Consider the following 6,616-nt stretch of genomic DNA (forward strand, 5'->3'; position numbering starts at 1 on the left):
CACTTCACTGCTCTGTGCTTCAATTAATCCAGCTCTAAGAGGGAAGAGAATGGATCATCTGATTGAAAAACAGACATTGTGGGACAAGCAGATGGCTCAATGGTTACGTCATTGGACCTCCAAGTAGTGGAGCACAGTTCGAGTCCCAGACCAGGCAGCTTAAACTCATGCCAGGTGTGTGTGTGTGTGTGTGTGTGTGTGTGTCTTCTGAGAAGAGAATGGAGGAGAAGGGATTGTAGCATGGCCATCCCCCTGGGGGAATGATTTCTCTCTGTCTCTCTCTGTCCTTCCAGCAAGTTGCACATGCCCTGTAGTAAAAATGTCTCTCTTAAAAGAAAAACAGTGTAAGTGAATTGAGATTTCTGAGGGTAAATCCTTCTTAATGATTAAAACCAATGTTTAGGTGAAGCCAACACTCCAAAACCCAGGTCACTGAGCATCAGTAAATTTATTTTGAAATCATTATTTTTTTTTCACTGTGACACCCTAGACTGGAGTCATTGGTTTGGTAGAATATGAAGTCACACATTGAGCTACAAGAGAAATATTCTAATCATGCCTTTGCTATTTTGTAAAGAATTTTATAGCAATAAAAGTTAGTATCACTGATTTGGAGAAAGTATGCTAGAGAAAGCACATATGTTGTGTATTTCCTAATTTGGATGTTATTTTGTTTGTTTGTTTTTGTTTTTGTTTTGAGAGGTTTTTGCTATAGGGCACGTGCGCTCGCCAGACAGACAGAGAGAGACAGAGAGACAGAAAGCGAGAAATCACCCCCCAGGGGGGATGGCCACGCCACAATCCCTTCTCTGTTCTCTTCTCGGGATCTTGGGCACGTATGCACATGCGCCCGGAGTGAGTTTAAGCCACTGGGTCCGGGACGCGAACCACAGTCGACTACGTGGGAGTCCAAAGACATAGCCATTATGCTAACTGCTGGTCCCTGGATGTTATCTTTTTAAAAGCAGACAGAAGGCATTACTATTCAGATATCTTCAAAGAAGGTGTTTATCATTTAAAGAAAGCATGAAAGTATAAAAAAACAGTTGGGGCAACACTTGGGAGAACCCAAAGTAATGAGAATTAAAAAGAAAACACACACACACACACACACACACACAAAATAAAAAAAAAAGGTACAAATTTTTTCCTATGGTATCTGAGAAACTTGGAATGAAATCCTTTCTCTTCAATAATGGGAGATAACAGTTTGATGCAGACAGAAATGATACTAAGTGCTCATTACTTTTAACTGTGCAATTTAAATACTCAAGTGTATCAATGGAAAAAAGATTGAAATAGCAAGCTTCATTGCTATTTGCTCCTAAAGGAAAATGATCCCTACAGATTAGCACATTTTGTTAAAGTCAACATGGGGAGGAATAGCAATTTTGCAGCTTGGGAAGAGGGGCATGTGGGAAAACTGAAATGTGAACAAAACAACGGTCGGGCTTTCTTCCGTTTTTTATTGGTTCTTTGGGAATTCTCGGCAGCTTTGTCTTTCATGGTTGCTTTATAAATAAAAATATAGGACAGAACCGACAAGTTTGGGATGTGATCCACAGAATGGTACTAATTCACCTAAGGGCCCCTGTCTGGCTTAGGCCGGGGAGTACATCTGAGCATCTGGAACCACGCTGGCATTTTTCCCAAAAGGCAAGGGCTTTAGTAATTTGGTGGTCATTTAAATAGAACAGCATAAGTGATGAGGCCATCTGTATTCTTATGCACCTAGAGTGAGGAGAATGGCTTTACAGCCTTGAAAACATTCCTCCTGGATATTCTCTTCGTGATTTTTACCTTTTTAGTATTTTTTTAGTAGTAATTTAAAAAAATTGGTAGCTTTCTTTTTATTTCTTTTAAGAGAGATTTGCTGTAGGGCCCGTGCACTCACCAGAGGGACAGAAAGACAGAAACCGAGAAATCACCCCCCACCCCCAAGGGGGATGGCCACACTGCAATCCCTTCTGCCCCATTCTCCACTTGGGATCTTGGGCATGCATGCACATGTACTTGGTCAGAATTTTAAGCCACTGGGTTCAGGACTTGAACTGCGGTCAACTATGTGGGAGTCCAACAACATAACCATTATGCAGTCTGCTGGTCCCAGATTTTTATCATTTTTTAAACAACTGTGGAATTGGGTTGGACTGCATACTGTTCTTTCAGAGGCCATCTATCCTCATTTGCCTTGCTGCCTATCACTCTTGTCTTTTTGATACTGCTCACCCAAACAATAATGGGCCATTTGCAGTATTGCTAACAGAGCAGCCTCTGGAGTCACACTGCCTGGATTGCAATATCCACTCTCTCCTTTGTTTGTATTCAACATTAGGAAATAACTGGGTTCTTTAGCTGCTCACTTCTGAAAAATCTAAGTTAATGCATTCTCTTTTTATTTTGGGGGGGAGGTTTTTGTTATAAGTCATATGCACTCACCAGAGAGACAGAGAGAGACAGAAAGCGAGAAATTACCCTCCGAGGGATGGCCACACCGCAATCCCTTCTCCTCCATTCTCCTCTCAGGATCTTGCCCAGTGTGAGTTCAAGTCACCGGGTCCGGGACTCGAACCATAGTCGACTACATGGGAGTCCAGCAACATAGCCATTACGCTAACTGCTGGTCCCAGGGTAATGCATTCTCTTTAGTGAGTGCAAGGAAGAATGAGTTTAGCATGCTGTTGGGCGTGTAAGTCCTCAGTAAGTGTTGGGTGTGATTATCATCACATAGCCTTGTCATTATTCTATTTCATCTGAGATGAAGTCGCTTTCTCTGTCAGCACTGACTGCCTCGACTGTGAGGAATGTCAGCTGCAAGTGACACTGGGAACCAACAGTAGGAGGCCACAATGTTTCCCGGAGCAGAGCGTCAAAGCACAAAGGAGTTTCAAAATATGGAAACCCTTAAGACGGCATTGGCAATATTGCAATCTCAGTAATGTCCTATGAATGGCAGGTGATATTTTACTGAAACTAGAGTGGGGAAAAAGCGAAGGGGAGAAATTAAAGACAGATGACTTGAATGTATGCGTTACCACAAAGGGCAGCTTCAGGTAGAAGCCTCCTTGATGTTCGTGGTGCCTGGGGATTTGGGTAATAAGGGGCAGGTGGCAGCATATCGTGGGAGTAAAAGGATTCTGCTTTTGACGGAAGGGCAGTCAGCATTAAATGAAGACTGATAGCTGGGTCTGTAGGTTTAGCTCATAAGGGAAAATTATTCAATTAATTACATTGCAAAGAAAATTTACAAAAATTCTAAGGATTTTAGTTTATTTGTGGGCATCAGCTAATGAAATGGCTGAGGCACGGTAACTGGATTTTTGCTGACGTTCTGAGAAAGATGGCTTAGTTGATTCCTGGAACTCAAATTTATTAATAGAAACCGTTGTCTGGACTACGACATGCATGCCTTTCTGTGTTTAATATTAAAAAAGTGGAGTTTTATCTGATAAATCAATAAAAATTGTGAGTAAAAACAAAATGTTTCACAATTATGCAGGGAGGGTTTTCTATTCAAGCTTGTCTATCATTGTCATCACCATCCTCCAAAGGTATATGCTTTTGTGCACGTCCCAGTCCTAAGGCAGGAAGGAAACCACCAGGGAAGGAAGCCTTTGCTTTCAGTGCAGTGGAGTTAGAAGTTATTTACATAATGTAACATGAGAAAAACCATAATCCCTGATATACCATCTTCTAACTTGCTGTCAATGTATCCAGATAAAAAGTTATTTGACGGAATTAGACTTTACTCTGTTAGATTTTTTTTGGAAGCTTCTTTAAAAACGCACGCCACAAGGTAGGCAACGGAAGTTGGCCTGAATATTCAGGAACCAATATTACAGTGGGTATTAATTTAGGACAGCACGTCCCTTCTGAAAGGTAGGCTAGAGAAGCATTGTGAATGAGAGGTTAGTCCCATAGGGAGAAAGATAAAGAGCAATGGCGTGTCTGAAATAAGACGTGTGTTTAGTTTTGGACTTGGACACTTTCTAGCTGTGTAAGCGGTCTGCGCAAGTTCATTGAACAAGGTAAACCTCATATTTTTCTATCTGAAAGATGGAGCTTTTAGCTTTTATCGTATTATGAGGTATTAGCAATTATTATTATTAAATAATTAAGTAGTGAAACTGTTCATAACAAGGCTGACTCTGGATGAGTGTGAAATGTAATAGACTAACAGTATGTAAAGCATATATCTACATAAATCAACAGAGTAAAAGACATATAAATTCAAATTTCACAGCAGTAATTAAATAATTACTGTCTCTAGAAGCACAAGAAGTTCTCATCCAGATCTATATTTTCTTAGACCTTCTCTATGCTGCTTAATGGCCCTGACTGGCTACAGGTTGGCCCCATTAATGTGTGATCAGCTGGCTAAAATGCTGACGTTTCACAGGACTTAGAGGACATGAATGCTGCCATTAGTGTCAGAGTGATTTTCCTTTTCTCCTAGGAGTTGTTTCTGAACTGATAATTTGATGTTAGACTATTAAAACCAGTTGGATTTCTGTTGTAAGTTATATAAATATGGTGGATTTTTAAACATGTATTTGTTTCTGGTAAGTCCATGAATAAGCTTATTTTCAAACTTTTTATTACCGGTAACAAAATAAAGAAAAAAAAATATTAGAGTCTTACTTTAGACTTCTTCTAATCCTCTTCTTGCCTTTCAGTGGTCCTCTTTCCTTCTCTTTATTTCCTTCATTCCTTTTTATTGTATTTTTAATTTTTTTTTGTGGACAAATTACTTGTCATTTATTTCTGAATATATTGAACATTTAAAACAAATATATTCCCTGAGTCACAATACTTAGGAAATCAAGTGTCCTTTTTTATATTTAACATTAGCCATTGCTTAGGATTTAATTATACTGGAATAGTCCATCCTATTTAATTAAATATCACACTTCAATATCAACACTGCACTGAAAGCTCTGGTATTGAATTGGTGTAATTTTAACCTTCTAAGAGAAATGGTTGGTGTGGAGTTTCTATCTAGCCAGTACATGCTTTGATTTTAAGAAACCTTCTTTGAAGAGTGTCTGATTACTTTCAGAGCTTAGGTCTCTCCTTTTGTCCTGACAAAGCTCACTTTTCCATTCTCGCTGCCAAAATTTTTTGCTATTGAGGGATTTTACACACTGTTGCTTGGGAGTGAAATTAAAGGTCTTAGGCAATTTCAGTTTAAAGATGCCATGTAACAGCTAAAATGGGAGTTGAGACTGAATATTACCAGTGAGCAAGTTGGGTCAGGTCTTTGTAGGCATGAGTGATATGGATAAAACCAAAACATTTGGGATTTTCACTTTATTACTTTCAAGATTATAAAAAAAATAAAAGAAAGAAAGAAAGGGTCTATCTTCCTATTGCCAGAAGAAAAATTGTTCCATACTTTAGGAGATACAATGGATATTTATTATTATTATTATTTATTATAACTTATACATTCAATCACTACACATCATTTAGATTGTAAAGAGATGTTTAGCCAACATGGATGTTTTAATTAATTTGTGAATCTATAATTTACACCACTCTTTTCTTTCCTCAATATCTTGTCACAGAATGTCTTTTCACAAATTCTCTCTCCCTACATACTTACTGAGTTGACTGATAAAGAGAACAAGGTGGGAAAAGTGATTCTAATGAAAACAATTTATGTCCTTTATTTTTGCCTTGTCCCCGTTGTGGCCACCCTCACAGTCCCACGTAGCTACTCATGAAGAGAATTGTTGGCACATGACTATTGAATTCTACTATAAAAGAGGTAAGCAGCTAGAAGAGAGAAGAATGACAAGTCAGAGAATTCTACTGATAAATGGAGAAAGGGGTGAGGAAGGATTCAGAAAACCAGTAGCATGAACATAGGATGAAATCCTCTTTAAGGAGACATCCACTAGGGGTCTTGGAAAATACACTCCTAGGATGAAAGAAGTGTACTGTATATGTACATCATGATATAATTACCACTCAAATTAGTTTGCATATTTATCACCACCACACATGGTGATGGTAGCATAACAGGTGTGAGGTGATATCTCATTGTTGTTTTAATTTTCATGTCCTTTATGACTGGTGATGTTGAACATTTCTTCAGATACTTGTTAGCCATTTCTATATCTTCTTTTGAGAAATGTTTATTCTGGTTTCTTGTCCATTTATTACTGAGGTTATTCATTTTCTTGGCATTGAGTTGTTTGAGTCTCTTACATGTTTTATATATTAGCCCCTTATTTTATATATGTGTACATAGTTTGTAAATATTTTTTCCCATTCCATAGATTCTCTCTTTCTCTGTTGATTGTTTCTTTTGCTGTGAAGAAAGTTTTGGTTTGATGCCATACTGTTTGCCTGTCACTTTTTGCATGTGCTGTTGATATCATATCTAAAAAAATCATTGCTCAAATTTTTTTCTAGTAGTTACACAGTTTTAGGTTTTACATTTAAGTCTTTAATCTATTTTGACCAAGTGTTCGTATATGGTGTGAGATAAGAGCACAATTTCATTGCTGTATATTCAGTTTTCCCAACACCATTTATTGAAGAGACTATCCTTCCTCCATTGTATCTTTTTGGTAATTTTGTGGAAGGTCAACTGACCATAAATATGTGG

Source organism: Tupaia chinensis, unplaced genomic scaffold (assembly GCF_000334495.1).
Source record: "Tupaia chinensis unplaced genomic scaffold, TupChi_1.0 Scaffold145900_1, whole genome shotgun sequence".
NCBI classification, from domain to species: Eukaryota; Metazoa; Chordata; class Mammalia; order Scandentia; family Tupaiidae; genus Tupaia; species Tupaia belangeri.